This window comes from Lutra lutra, chromosome 8, assembly GCF_902655055.1.
Source record: "Lutra lutra chromosome 8, mLutLut1.2, whole genome shotgun sequence".
In the NCBI taxonomy this organism is placed as follows: domain Eukaryota; kingdom Metazoa; phylum Chordata; class Mammalia; order Carnivora; family Mustelidae; genus Lutra; species Lutra lutra.
The window spans coordinates 144,298,338-144,312,167 of record NC_062285.1 but is presented as its reverse complement, the minus strand read 5'-3'; the positions used below and the strand labels follow the sequence as shown (position 1 = coordinate 144,312,167).

The 13,830-nt window shown below is 63.1% G+C and overlaps 1 protein-coding gene across 3 annotated transcripts in view; it reads left to right on the top strand.

Annotated features, from left to right (window-relative positions):
- The first annotated feature begins 927 nt into the window (after window positions 1-927).
- Window positions 928-13,830, top strand: part of PLXNB2 (plexin B2) — a 29,187-nt gene continuing 16,284 nt past the window's right edge. The window contains exons 1-2 of one of the 3 annotated variants that reach the window (XM_047743476.1): window positions 952-1,068; window positions 12,501-12,553. The gene's annotated coding sequence lies outside the window, so the exon portion shown is untranslated. Of the gene's footprint in view, window positions 1,069-8,414; window positions 8,563-12,500; window positions 12,554-13,830 lie in introns of those variants that run through there. The other 2 variants (XM_047743474.1, XM_047743475.1) reach the window with 2 other exon arrangements.

Sequence of the window (13,830 nt, the reverse complement as noted above, 5' to 3'; positions counted from 1 at the left end):
TGTCAGACTCTGGTAATTTTAGGGGTCCTCTGCAGTGGGGATTGGGTGGGCCTTGGTGTAAAGTGTGGTTGGGGGCTGAAGGAGAGGAGGTTTGGCCTGCTTGGCTGGGGTTGGCGGGCAGAGGTGCTGGGAGAACTGAGGGACATGCTCCTAAGGCCTCCAGACCTAGTGCAGGTCTGTGGGTGGAGGAGCTGAAGGGGAGGAGATGCTGGAGGGTGTGGAGGCGATAGGAAGAAGTGAACAGTCTTCAAGGAGGGGGCGGGGGGGGGGCATCCTGGTGTAGGAGTGTTGGGTAGGGTTCAGGAACTAGTCCCTTGTCTTCCATGGGTCCCCAGCTGCTGCTCACCACCTCGCCCCCCATCCTGTGACTGGAGACTCCTCTGAGGGGCAGCAAGAGCTCCCAGGACCGTGGGCCCCACGGAAGAGCCCACCCCTTTTCCAGTCAAGGCGCAGACACCCCTGGTGCTGGTCCTGGGGGCGGTCCCCAAAGACCTCTGGGAGTCAGCAGGTGCTCCTCTAACCCTAAGAGGTGGGGGGTGAGGCTCCTGGCAACTGGTCAGGGCACAGCAGTCCCCGCGCCAGGGATGTGGCAGGCCTGAACCCAATCTGGTGAGGGCCCTGGCGCTCGACAGTGTCGGAATCGGAACCGCGAGTTGGCTGGGGCAGGTGTGGCTCGGGGCGCTCCCAGGGTGGTGCCCAGCCCAGGGGCGCGTGCTGCCCGTCGCGAACCTGGGCCCGAACCCTGCCGAACCTACCCCGCAACGCGGCAGGCTCACCGTGGCCTCGGGGCGCCAGGCACGCGCGGGGAGCGCCCTACCCTCCTTCCCCACTCTCCCCCTCCTCCCTGCCCGCCCCTCCCTCCTCCGCAGCCTCCGCCGCCTCCCTCTCTCTCCTCTACCCGGCTCTCCCCGCCCTCCCCCTCTCGCCGTCGGGGGCGGGGCCGCTGCTCCCGCGCGCTCCGGCCCCTCCTCGGCCACACAAAGGCCCGTCTCCATGGCAGCCGCGCGGGCCGGAGCGCAGCGCCGATCGCGGCCCGGGCGCCATCGAGCCTCGGCGGCGGACGTGCAGGTACTGCGGTGGGGGTACAGGGCCTACGGTGGGCCCGCGCGAGTCGGGGGGCTTCGGCGTCAGCGCCGCTCCTTTCCAGTCTGCTCGCTTTGCGCGCGGGGGACCCGGGGCAGCTGCCGGTCCGCGGACGGCGATCGGGCCTCGGCCGCAGTCCGTGTGCCCTGGACACTTCCAGGTGGCCGGCGAGGCCCGCGGCGCTCGGGCGAGATGGGGGGAGGTACAAGCCTGGCCCGGCCGAGAGTCCCTGGGACCCCTTCTGGTTCCCGATCGTCCCTACCCGCCCATGCCTCCCACCTCCCCCGACTCCGAGATCCGTGGGCAGGGCTGCAATTGTCCCTGTTGTGCAAGAGCTGGGGGCCCCCACCCGCCTGCCCCCAACCCAGCAGCAGTTCGGGGTGGCTGAGCCCAGGCTTCCCCAGGGGGGTGGACCGGCAGTCGGGGCTTAGCGGCACTCTTCCTCCACACCCGCGGGGGCTCCTTGTGAGGACCACCCTGGGATCTCCCTGGTCTGTGCTGGGCTGGGTGTAGAAAGTGGGAGCAAGGGTTCCAGGGTGAGTCTAAGGGCGCTTAGTTCTGGTCGCCGGGGCCTGCTAAGGCGGTTCCTTATTTGCTTTATTGGTGTTGCATTGAGGTAGACCTCCTGGAGCCAAGAAGGTCTCAGAACTGTGTGGGTCTGGAGACATACTCCGTGCCTGGGCTTTCCCCTCACCCTCTGACCCTACACCCCTTCATGATTCCTCCTGCGGGAAGCCCTCCTGGCTGGGCTCTTACCACCCGCTCTGTGTTCAGGCTGATTAGCAGATTTCTGGGGTTCCCGAACTCAAGAGCCCTGAAGCTTCCTGCCACGTCACTGAAGCATCTCTTTCCAGCAACTTGGAAAAGGAAGGAAAGGGTCTATCTGTGTCCACTGTGGCCTGTGGCAGTGCTCAGGACTGGGGCAAAGTTGGGCCCCAAAGCTAGTGGAATATTTTGAGGCTTGGAGGGTTTTCTGGCCTGTGCTTCCCTTGGGGGAGCTCCCTTGTCTCTGTCTGACTTCAGGTGGGCCCTGTGGAGAGTGGGGGAGCAGGAGGGTTGGAGTGGGGCCGCTTGCCCCATGCCCAGATGTTACCTTGGCATGGCCTGGAATTGCCGTCTGAGAGAGGCAGCTAGTGGAGAGGCCATCCTCTGTCCTGAGGTGAGGGTCCCTAGGAGGGATGGCCAGCGTCACCCCGGCTGAGCCTGCTGGGTATTTTTTGTGCTGTGTCAGCTTTCAGGAATTCCCAGAGAAGATTAAGGACAGACAGGTGGGCTCCACAGATATGAGCCTCCCACCTCTTCCCAGCATACTTACTGAGTCGGGGGGAGGGGCACCTTGGCCTAAGGAGGGGGCCCCTCTGGTAGGCCTGAGATCTGGCCAGGGGTTCCTTCCCCAGGAGGGGAGGGAAGTTACTGAGAAAAACAAGGGTTTGGAATGTAAGTCCCCCCTCCCCCGCCGGCCTCCTGCCAAGAAGGAATTATTTTGGGTTATCCAGCCGTGTCCAGCCACCCAAGGGGGGAGGCTGCGGCCCTGGGAGAGGGATCCACTTCCGGGGCTGAGGGCTGAGAGCACCGGGAGGGAGGGCCGGGCAAGTCTGGGCAGCTCCGCCACCTCCCAAGGCTGCTCAGCCACCTCCCAAGGCTGCTCAGACCGGTCCACGGCGGGGTGGGAGGGGACACGTCACCCTTGGGTTGGAGATCGCAGACTGCTCTAGCTGGCCCTGCCTAGTTAGCCTGGAGTGGACCCAGGCCCCTCCATGGGAGGCCGCAGGGGTGGAGGGGCCCTAGATCCTATCCTCAGGGCCTGGGCTAAGGACCCAGACAGGGAACCCCTTCAATTCCAGAAGGTTTAGGACTATGACCTGAAGGCCTCCAAGGCTGCCCTCATAGCCAGCTTCAGGGACACGCCTTGGTGAGTTACTCACACCTGGTGCTTCCCAGGGAGGACGGAGAGCAGGTAGGGGTGTGACTTGGATTGCTCAGGGTAAGGCCCTGGAGTCTTCTCAGGCTGGACCTCAAGCCACCTTCCTAACCCCCCACCCTGCCCCTCTGACAGTCCAGCCAAGTGACGTGCTCCCCAGGTGAAGAGATCAGAGCATTATTAATGGGTCCTTGTGAGGAGCTGTCTGGGATGCTGTCTCCCCTGTGTGGGCTCCCTGGGTTTGTGCCTGAGTGTGCCCACAAGCCATGTGCCCTGCAGTCCCGGTAGGGACCACATTGGAGACTCAGAGCCAGCAGCTTGGCCAGAGTGCAGGAAACCCAGGATCCTGGCCCTAGCCCAGGGGAGTGGAGCAGAAGAGATTGGATTGGACGGCACTGGGGTGGGCTGGCAGCCTGGGGAGGGGTCCATATGGCATACGCCCACCTTCCCCAGGAGGGAACGCTTGCGGGCACTTGAGCCATCCTGGGACTGAGGCCACTCTGGGAACATAGCATCCTCTTCCCTGCCTCAAACCCACGTCCTGGGCCCAGAGACGAAGTTCCCCCTGGGACGCTGGGTGTGGGCTGGGGTGCACTGGTAGGGAGAGGCTGCAGGGGCCAGCACCTGTGGCCCCTTCTCTGCTCCCGGCAGGGCCACCCCGAAGAGTGGCGCCCTCCGCCACTGAGGGCTGTCTGCTGTGAGTCCTCTGGTTCTGCAGGTGGCCGGCCTCCCTTGGGGGGGAATGAGCTTTTCCTCGCATTTGAAGAGCCTCCTGTGTCCAGAGCCTGCCTTGGACGCAGGTGCACGGCTGGGGGAGGCAGGGGAGGTGAGCAGGGCAGACCCGCCGGAGCACAAGGCCATTTAGGGGGGCTGTGGTGGTCCCCAGGCCACAACCTGGGAGGTGGACGGGCTTCCCTGGGGGCTCCCTGGGGGCGAGGCCCTGGCTGAGGGTGGGGCCGGGCAGAGTCCCGCCTCCAGAGCCTACCGGGTGTTTGTGTTTGGGGTGGGGCTGTGGGGCGGGGCGGGGCCAGCCTGTGGCTAATTGTCTTTGGACTCAAATTACCACCGGCTGAGGGGGCGGGATCAGGGGCCCATAATTGACTGGTGGGGTGGGGGCAGCTCCCGGGGGCGGTGGGTGGGGTCACCGCGGGAGCTTCTCCTTTCTCCTGGGGTCCCTCCACACCCTTCTCCTCCGCAGTTTCACATCTCCTGGCAAGCTCGTGCTTCTCTCTGCTGCAAGGCCAGGAGGGCCCGGTCCCCTCAGCTGCCCAGGCAGGAACCCTGTCCCAGCCAGCCCAGGGTCAGGCCCTACACAGCTCATGGCGCCTCAGGGGGTCACCTCGGGCAGAGCATTTGAAGGGCTGGGCCAGCCCTTTGCTGTCCTGCCTGCAGGGCCACCGAGGGGGGTCCAAGTCCTCTGCTCTGTGGTTGATCACAGACTTGTGACAGTGACTGGACCCAGGCCCCTGGAGGGAGCCTGGTGTGGCCACCGATGGAGACCAGGCTGGTCACAGGGATACTTGAAGGGCTGGCCCAGGCCTGGAGCTGGGCTTCTCTTTCCCACTTTGTCTCTCTGTGGTCTCCCCACCCAATCTGCCCACATCTCAGCTCCCCTCGCCTGCACAGAGAGTGGGCCACTCACTGCTGCTTCCCAGGGTGGTGGGCGCCGGTCCACCTGAGTGCCTGGTATCTCTGGGTGGGGGTGAGAGGGTCTCACCCCAGGCTGGGAGTGGGTGGCATCTGGAGGCAGGGCCTGGCTCGGCGCCCACACCCATTGCCTCAGCCTCTGAGGGGCACAACTGCTGAAGCCTGGCAGTCTCCCGTCATCATGGCAGGTGACTCCTGGTCCCAGGGCCACAGGGAAGGAGATGGAAGCCTTTTGGGTGCAGCCTGCGTTCTGACCTCAGCTCTGCCATCAGCCCTGCTCTGGACAGGTCACGTTCCGGTACAGACACCAAACCCTTGCAGTTGAGGCCCCTGGTACCTCTGGCAGAGCTGCCCAGGAGTTCCCATGTGAGGCTTGGGATGGAGAGGCCCAGTGGGGAGCTCAGATCTCTGTGCCCAGCACTGTCCCCACTGGACCCCTTTTCAGGAAAATCAAGAAAGAGAAGAGGGTTTGATGGTTAGTCTCTCAGGACGCCACTGTGTCAACAGAGCAGCAGGGCAGGGGCATCCGCCCCTGAGGCCATTCTGGCTGGCCCTCTACTCTGGTCTGTGTCCCCTGAGCTAGTGTGCCACCTGTGCAGGTCATGGGCCAGGCGTTGGATGGGGCCTTGTTGGGGGGTGCCACTGGGGCTCAAGCTGGTTGCGGGAGGCCGGAGGCGGAAGCTGACCTGAGGTCCTGAGAGACCAGGGCAGAGAGTGCTGTTCTCAGCGGGGTCCTAGTGCTGGGAGGAGGGGTGCCGGCAGGGGCCCGGAACAGGCGGACAGACAGGCTGCATGGCTCTTGGGTGCAAGGGGACCTGTGGCACTTGCAGTTCAGAGGCCATGAGGTGGCGCTCCAGGGGTGATGGGGACCCGGCTATGGAGAGGTGGGGCTCTGGGCTGCCCGTGGATTCTAGGCCCCCACCCCCATTCCAGGGTGATTTCTGAGCTGACGCCTGCTTTGGAGGAGCACCAGGCCACAGGACACTGCCTGAGGTGAGGCCTTCCGTGGAGAAGCTAGGGCAGCCCCTCCTGCCCAGCAAGTAGGAGCAGCCATTTTAAGTCAAGCTGAGTGAGTTGGCAGGGCTGAGTGATGGTGGGTGGTGGGGGGCAGGGAGCCAGCGCAGTCCACCTGCCCTCCTCTTGGACATGCTCCGCACGGGGGGCCAGGAAGCCTGAGGGGCTGGCCTGCTCCTCCCGCTCTTGGCATCAGGAGGAACCTCAGCAACCAGGAAGGGATGTCAGGATTGGGGATGGGAGGCCAAGGAGAAGAAGGGGGGCCGGCCCGGCAGTGCTGGAGGTGGCCCCTGGTCTGACCACTGGCTCAGCACCTTGCTGAGCTGAAGGGGCTGGACTTGGCCTCAGGCAGCTGGGCCTCCTTCCTGGTGCGTCCCAGGGAGGACAGCCCCCCCACCCCCCCGCCCCACCCCAACCAGTCAGGCCAGGCTTGCCTCCGGACACCTGCATCACGTCACCCCACCCCGCCTTGCTCTGACCTGGAGCATTTCCTTACTGGGGACTCCTAGGCCCTCTGCCCTCCCCAGACCCTGACTATTTGCTTTTGTGGGGTTCTGGCTACTGCTCCTCCTTTAGTCTGGTCCCCAGACCCTGCCCAGCACCCAAGCATTGTGCATCCTGCCAGGCCCCCAGCCTCACCTAGACGGGACGCTCGAGTGGCAGCAGGCAGCCTGGAGCCGTTCCCTGTACCTGTGTAGATGGCCACCCCCCCGCCACCCCACTCCCGCACGTGGTCCCACTCTCCAGGCCAGCTCCAGGCCTGCCCAGCTCTGCCAGCCCTCTTGCTCCCTCTGGGCAGCCTGGGCTACCCCAGTGCTGGGGCCCGCAAGACTCCTCCCGCACACAGCCTCTCACAGCCCAAGAGCTGGAGTCTGGGGGACTTCCCATGGCCTGTTCATTCTGGGGACGCTCGCGGGGTGTTGGCAAGGTCCTTCACTGGCATCGCAGACATGTGTGCCTGCTCCTGTGTGGTCACGTGTGTGAGTGGGGGCTGGTTTGCCGGTTTGGCACAGTGCCCCAGGCTAATTGTGGGGTTCGGTAGTGATCGGGGAGGCGGGACTGGGGTGGCCGCCGCGGTGCTGGCAGACTGACGGGGAGATTACAGGTCTTGCCTACTCCTTGCTTGCTCAGGCCCTCACCCGTCCGCCCCCCACGCCCACTCCCGCCTCCTGCACACGGCCCACGGAGGGGGCTCTGGGTGGGGGCCGGTCCCGGGCCAGCTGCAGCCGCCGGGAGTTGCTATCCTGGCCTGCAGCATCCAGTCAGCAGGGAGGGGCCCTGCAGTGGGGAAATGAGTGGGAGCAGGGCCAGGGGGTGGGCAGGGGGCGGTAGGCCAGACATCAGAACCAGTGGCTCCCGCCTGTCCCTGAGCCCCAAAGGCCCACAGGACTGCCCTCAGCCTCTTCCAGCTCGGATGTGGGGGCTGCTCACGTGGGGCCATCTGTGTCTGCACGGCAGTCTGAGCTGCGCTTCTTCCCCTGGGGGGTGGCTGGAGACTTTGCCTGTGCCCTGGGCATCCCGCAGTGTCCGACCCCCAGATGGCCCAGCCTTTATTCTACCCGTCCCCATCTCTCAAGCCCTCTTTCTCTCTCTCAGTCCTGTCATAGACTGGCCGCTGGAGAGTCACCTCAGGAGGGTGTCCACACGGGCCTCCGGGAGAGGGTTTGGCCCACGTACTAACTGAGGCCACATGCGAGCCGGGCGCAGAGGTGCAGTCCCGGGTCCCCAGCACACCGCGGTTGGGGCACACAGGAGGCTGTTTGGGGCTCTGGGCCAAGCAGATGGGACAGGCCAGCGGGCCCCAGCCTGGGCTCCCCTGGAGCACAGGGCTGTCATTGGAGTGTTGAGCTGTGGAGTGTTCTGATTCAAGGACTGCTGTGCAGAGGAGAGACCTGGGGCAACCCCAGAGGGGCCTAAGCATGCCCAGGGAGGGTCATGGTGGCTGGGACTCAGGGGGGAGGTATCAGAACCTAACAGATCCCACCCCTGTCCTGAGGGCCTGGGAGGCCAAGGAGGCAGGGACTGCTGCCTGCGGCAGGGTCCACGCAGTGTCATTTACTGAAACTCTGTTCTTGGGTTTTTCTGAGCCCTCTGGCCACAGGGTTAGGGGCAGTGAGTGGGGCCAGAGAGTGGCCAGCTTGCCGACAGCACGGGGATCCCAGTGTATGCGGACAGTCACGAGGGACAGACAGGGTCAGAGCTGGAGCACACACGCCCAGGCTCTCTTGAGCAAGAGACACCAGAGGGCATGGGCTGAATGCAGACACCCCTGGTGATGGTGACCTCCGACCTTAGAGTTGCTGAGCAGTGACTTCGATGCTGGGGATGGGGGGGGTGGGGACCCGAGCATCAGAAGCCTGAGTGGGAGGCTGGTGGGAGGGGGCTGGGAGCAGAAGGGGCTGGGGTTTCTCTGGGCACACTCTCCTTAGCCCTGGGTTCTGGGCCTGTGACCTCCTTACTGCCACCAGCCAGTGGCGACTTAAGGCCGGGAGCCAGAGTCCAGACTTCGGGTGGCTGGTCACTGCCCCCAACCCAGGCTGGGGGTGGGCAGTCGGGCCACAGTCTAGGCAGGTAGGAACCTGGCCCCAGGAGCCAGGGCTGGTGAAGAGGGGTCCTGTGGGAGGTTCTGGTGGCGCTGACGCAAGTCTGGGTCTGCGACGTCAGTCTGTCCCTAGAGCCCGCCCCGCCCCACCACGCCCCACCCCTGCCCTAGGTGCCTGCGCCCGGAGAGCTCAGCCTTCGCCCGGGTCGGGGTCACGCGGGCCGCCGCCAGGGCCAGGGTGGTGCGTGACGGGCCGGCGGCGAGGGGGGAGGCCGAGCCCCGGGCCTGAGCCGCTGGGCCCGGAGGCCTAAGGCAGGTAATGGCCGGCCGTGCGCTGGGCTGAGCCCGACGCCAGGTGAGCGCTCCGCGGCGGCTGCTCCGGTGCCCACGTGACCGCCGCCGCCGTCATTGTCCGACCCGCGGCGCGTCCTGGGGTCCCCGTGAGACTCGCGCGCCGCCCACGTGCTCCCCGCCGAGGGTGTCCGCGGGGCGCGGGGCCGTTCCCGGGTGACCGGCGGGCTCCGGGGACCGGCGGGGACGAGCCAGGGCGGTTCCCAACACCCCCCACCCCCCCGCCGAACTCCGACTCGGGTCACCGGGCGGGCGTGGCCGGGCGCGCAGGACGGCGCGGGGGGCGCGGGGCGTCCTGGGAGCCCGGGTCGGGGCAGGTACCCGCCGCCGCCGCGCCCCTCCCTCGCACTTGTTTTGCAAACAGCGAGGCTCGGATTTGCCGGCGCTTCGGCCTGTTTTGTTCCCCCTGATTTGTTTCACGCTCGCGCTAATTGCAGATTTGCATCTTCGCGGGAGCGTTGCGGCCTGGTCCCCTGGCTGCCAGCTGCCCGGCGGGGGAGGGGCGGCTCCTGGCTCCTCACGTGGCGCCCAGAGGCTGGCTCCCCGCCCGACTGGGGGTTCCCGGGGCCCTCCGCACGGCGCCAGGACGCCCCCATGGTCGGCCCGCGGGGAGGACGCGGTCGGCGGTCTCTGTCCCCACCTGGCCCTGAATCTCCCCCCAGATCCTCCCTCTCTCCATGTCTGCTTGTGCCTGAGCCCTCGTTTTGGTCCCTGGGCCCCTCTTCTGTCCCTCTTGTCCTATCCCAGACGCATCCGGGTACCTTTCAGGACCCCACAAGCTGGCTGGCCCCGCGGGGGTCAACCCCCAAGCTGGACCCCACGGTCTGCTGGGCCTGGGGGCTGTGTGGTTCTGATGAAGTCTGTGTTTATTAGAGCGCGGTGGCCTGGGAGGAAGCACGGCTTGGGTGCATTCCCCAGACAGAGCCTTCCCTCAGGTGGGGCTGACAGGCCCCCTTCCTCTGGAGGCTGGTCTGCAGTGAGGGCTCTGCCCTTCCTCCTTAGGGGCCTTCTGTTGACCTTTCTTGGGGTGGGGGGTGCGGAACCTGCCCATGCAGGCGCCCTGTGTCCTTGGCTCAGAGGAAGCTGGAACCTGTGGGGAACTACAGGGAGCCCTCTGAAAGAGACTCACACTGCTTCCTGCTCTGGGGCAGGTATGGGGGGAGGCCTGCCCCCCACCCGCACGGTGCCTGTCTCCTGTCAGCGCTCTGGCTTGGGGGAGGAACTAGCGCCCTGTGTCAGGCTTGGGGATCAGCTGCAGGGGCGCCTGTGTGTTCAGCCCCTCCATTTGTGACACCACCAGCTTCCTGGATGACCCCACTCAGGCCCGCAGGTGCCAATCCGGCCAGCTCCTGTATTCAGATGTGTTCCTGGTAGGCCAATCAGCGGATGGTAGACCACACAGCAGGAGTGACTGTCCCACAGGGCCAGGTCAGGGTGGCTGTCTCGAGATTCTGAGGGATGGGTAGTTTTCTGGGCGAGGTGTGGGGGAGACATCACAGAGGCCCCCAGACTACCCCCACTACTGTAGGCACAGCCGTGGGATTTCACACATGGATTTGCTTACACTTTGCGACAGTTCACAGAGATCGATGTTGTGATCACCTCCGTTTTACGTGGGGAAACATTTGCGTGGTGTAGCTTAGTAACTAACCCACATGACCAAGAGAGAAACCAACAGAGAGCTGGCATTTGAATCCAGAAGTCTGGCTCCAGAGGCACCTGGCTAGCTCAGTGGGTGGAGCATACAACTCTTGATCTCAGGGTTGTGAGTTAGAGTCCTATGGTGGGCGTAGAGAGAACTTAAAAATAAGAGCCAGAAGTCTGGCTCCAGAGTTATGCTCTTGAGGCCCTTCCGTGTGGCAGTGTTGGAGGTGTGTGACTGTGGGGTTGGAGGGCTAGCCATGGCCTCAGTGGCCTGCGGTTGCACAGAAGAGTGGCTGCCTTCTGAGGGAAGTGGGAGTGGCCTTCTGAGAGGCAAGAAAGCCTGGCTGTTGGGAGACAGACGGACGAGCTGGGAGAAGCTGGGGGCAGCACTGGGTGGTTGAGAGAGGCATCCTTGAGTTCGGAAAGGCCCCAGGACTTGGAGGGATCCAGGTTTCATTCTGCAAGAGGTTTTGGCTGGAGGAGCCTGATGTTGGAAGAAGAAATCAATGGGCTGCCTCTGGGAGGGTCTGAGAGTAGGACCTAGCATGGTCAGTGGGTCACGGAAGTTAGGTCCCTGCAGGCCTGCAGCAGACAAGCACACACACACACCACCCTGCCTGGGGGCTGGGGATTAAGTCATGCCCTGGGTTGAAGTTCAGAGGCTAGACAGAGGAGGTTCAGGCAGCAGGCATCGGGGCACGTGGAGGCTGGCATGCTGTCCCTTCAGGGGGGAGGTCCGTGTGCTGTGGACCCCAGTGCAGTTTCCACCTGCGCCGGTCACAGCCTCCAGGCTAGGCCAGCCCCCACTTTCTCAAGAGACTGCCCAGGGGTTTAGCCCCTGAATTTGCCTGTGGAGTGGCCCTTGCTCCTTTCCCAAAGGCTGTGTTCAGTCCCTGTGGCAGATGGACGTCCCTCATCCCTGCATCCAGGGCCCTGAACCCCTCGGCCTGCGCTCAGGTGTGTGCTGCCCTGCCCTCATTGACCCAGCTGGTCTCCCTTGGATCTGCCATAGGTCCTGCCCAGGACACTGTGGGATGGGGATGGGAAGGGCCTGGGCCTTGTGGAGAAGGTGTTGGAGGGACAGGGGCAAGGGGTGGGGAGCAGCCAGTCTGGGAGCCATAGTGGGAGTGCGGGAGTGGCTGAAGCTTGGATGTGGGGAGGGTCTGGGATCGGCCTGGAAAGATGGCCATATCCAGAAAGCCATATCCTAAAGCAGAGTGGAGCTGGAGGGGGTGGGCTTGTGTGTGTGTGTTTGGAGGGGGGGAGGCAGTCATTATCATTAGGTACATACCCCTTCTTATTTAGGAAATATGTGAATATATCCCATTAAAAAAATTTCAAAAATTGGTTAATGAAGTTATTTTGCTATCCCAGTCCCTTCCTCCTTGCCCCCAGGCTTTACTATTTTCAGTTTGAAAGAAAGCTTCCAGAACTTCTCAGCAGTTAAACTGATGTCCACACACAGGCCCATGGAGACACATGGCCATCCCTGACATGTCTAGGCTCTGTGGGACTCAGCATGGACCACCCCCTTGTGGGCCTGGTTGTTGTTTTGTTTTGTTTGTTTGTTTGCGGGGGTTGGGGGGTACTCTGGTTGGCAGCTGGGTGGTGGTTACATTTTCATCATCCTCAACCATGCCAAGAAGTATCCTTGGACAGGCCTCCTAGGCGGATAGATTCGGGTGTTTCTGGAAGATGATCAGCTACAGTAGCGAGCTTCACTGAGTGCTACAGAGGAACAGGCTCTCCCGGGGCTTTCTGGACCGCGTCCTGTAGTCCTTGCAAACTCTGGGGGGAGTTCGCTGTGACTGTCTCCGTTTTCCAGATGGGGAAGTAAGGCAGAGAGAAGTAACTTGCCCAGGATCACACAGCTAGTAAGTAGAACTTATTTTTCAGAAAGCAATTTACTGTTTAATCAAATATATATATACCTAGTTTGAAAAAGACAGCTGGTACCAACAGACTTTTAATGAAAGGGAGCTGTTCTCACCCTTTTCTTCCCCGGGCCTTTTTGAATGGAGTGAGGGATGTGTCAGGCCTGTGTCCTGGAAAGGCCAAGTGGGTATGTGTGCATTGGGATGCTGGATTAAGGGACCCAGAGGGCTGGTGTTTGAGGGAGGGACTGTGATGGGGGCAGGGTGGAGGAGGCAGAAGGTGTTGGGGGTCTCCTGCTCAAGGATGGCAGGTGCCAGGTGGGATCGCTGCAGCTGCTCCTCATCCCCCAGACATGGAGCAGAGGAGGCAGGTGGAGGCAGGCCAGGCTTGTGGTGAGACCGCTGTTGCTCCTTTGCTTCCTAGACAATCTTGATGCTGGCCCAGAGCAGAGACTGAGCTGGACTACTGGAGCCTCGGTGAGTGGAGGCTGGGCCCCACCTGGGGAAGGCAGTGGGGGGCTACAGTCACACAGACAGGCTGGGGGCCTTCCGCTGGGTATGGGTGGTGACCCTGAGGCTCTGGTCTGACTGGGCCCAGTGTGCACAATCCCAAGTGCCCTGGGACGCCTGGGTGGCTCAGTCAATTAAGCCTCTGACTCTGGATTTCAGCTCAGGTCATGATCTCAGGGTTGTGAGGTTGAGCCTTATGTCAGGCTCTGTGCTCAGTTCGGAGTCTGCTTGACACTGTCCCTCTTCCTCTGTCCTCCCCAAGCGTGTGTGTGCAGTCTCTCTCTCTCTCAATAAATCTTAAAACAAAACTAAAACCCCCAAACCAGGTGTCCTGCCATGGGAGCCACTGCCAGCCAGTCCCCCCACCCCCTGCCCCCAGCTCTCTGAGACCAAGCTTTCCTTGGGAGGGCAGGCTCTACAGTGGGACCTGCAGGAGAGCTGGATTCTGGAGCACAGGATTGGGAATTCAGGCTTGGGGTAGGAGTGCCTGTCCAGACATTGTTCTGGGCCAGCAACAGGCCAGAGTCTGTGCAGCTTTTTGGAAGTGCACCTCCAGGCTTCAGCCAGGAAGAAGGCCGTCTGATGCCCTTAAGGAAATCCCCGCCAGTCCCGGTGAGCCAGGGGTCCTGGGGCTGCCTTCAAAACAGGAAGCGCCCGTTCCAGGAATGCTAGGAACACTAGCGGCAGGAAGCTTTGCCGGCTGCGCCTGGCGCCTCCCGCACCGTGGCTTGACCTCCGCAGTCAGGTGGGTCACCCTTTGCTCTGGGACCTGGCCAAGCAGGTCACCTGAGGCTTTGTTTATCCAGGAAGTGGATGAGGGGAGCTGCTGCCTCTGGAGTGTGACCCAGGTCCCACCTGCCATCCTGGATGACTTGGGCTCAGTCTGGGGTGGGGATGAGTTTGGAACACTGGGATCTGAGTCACTCTGTCCACCACCTCGGGGTTCCTGGGGCAGGAGTATGGGTGGTGGGCAGCACAGGGTGGCTCGGAGGGCTGCATGGCATCGGGGCCAGTGTTAATGCTGGTGGTGGGATCTGGGCCAGCTCTCCTTGATGCCCTACCCAGTACTGGTTGAACAGTTCCTGTGTGCCAGATCTGGGGGGCTCTGGGGCAGAGGACCAGGCCGAGGGAGGTTCCAGGATAAGCTTTTTCAGAACAGGAATGCCCCAAGAGTTCCCCCACTGGGTCAGCTATGTCTTCAAGTCCTGGCCCAGCGGGTGGACCAGCAGAGGGGCCCTGGGCTC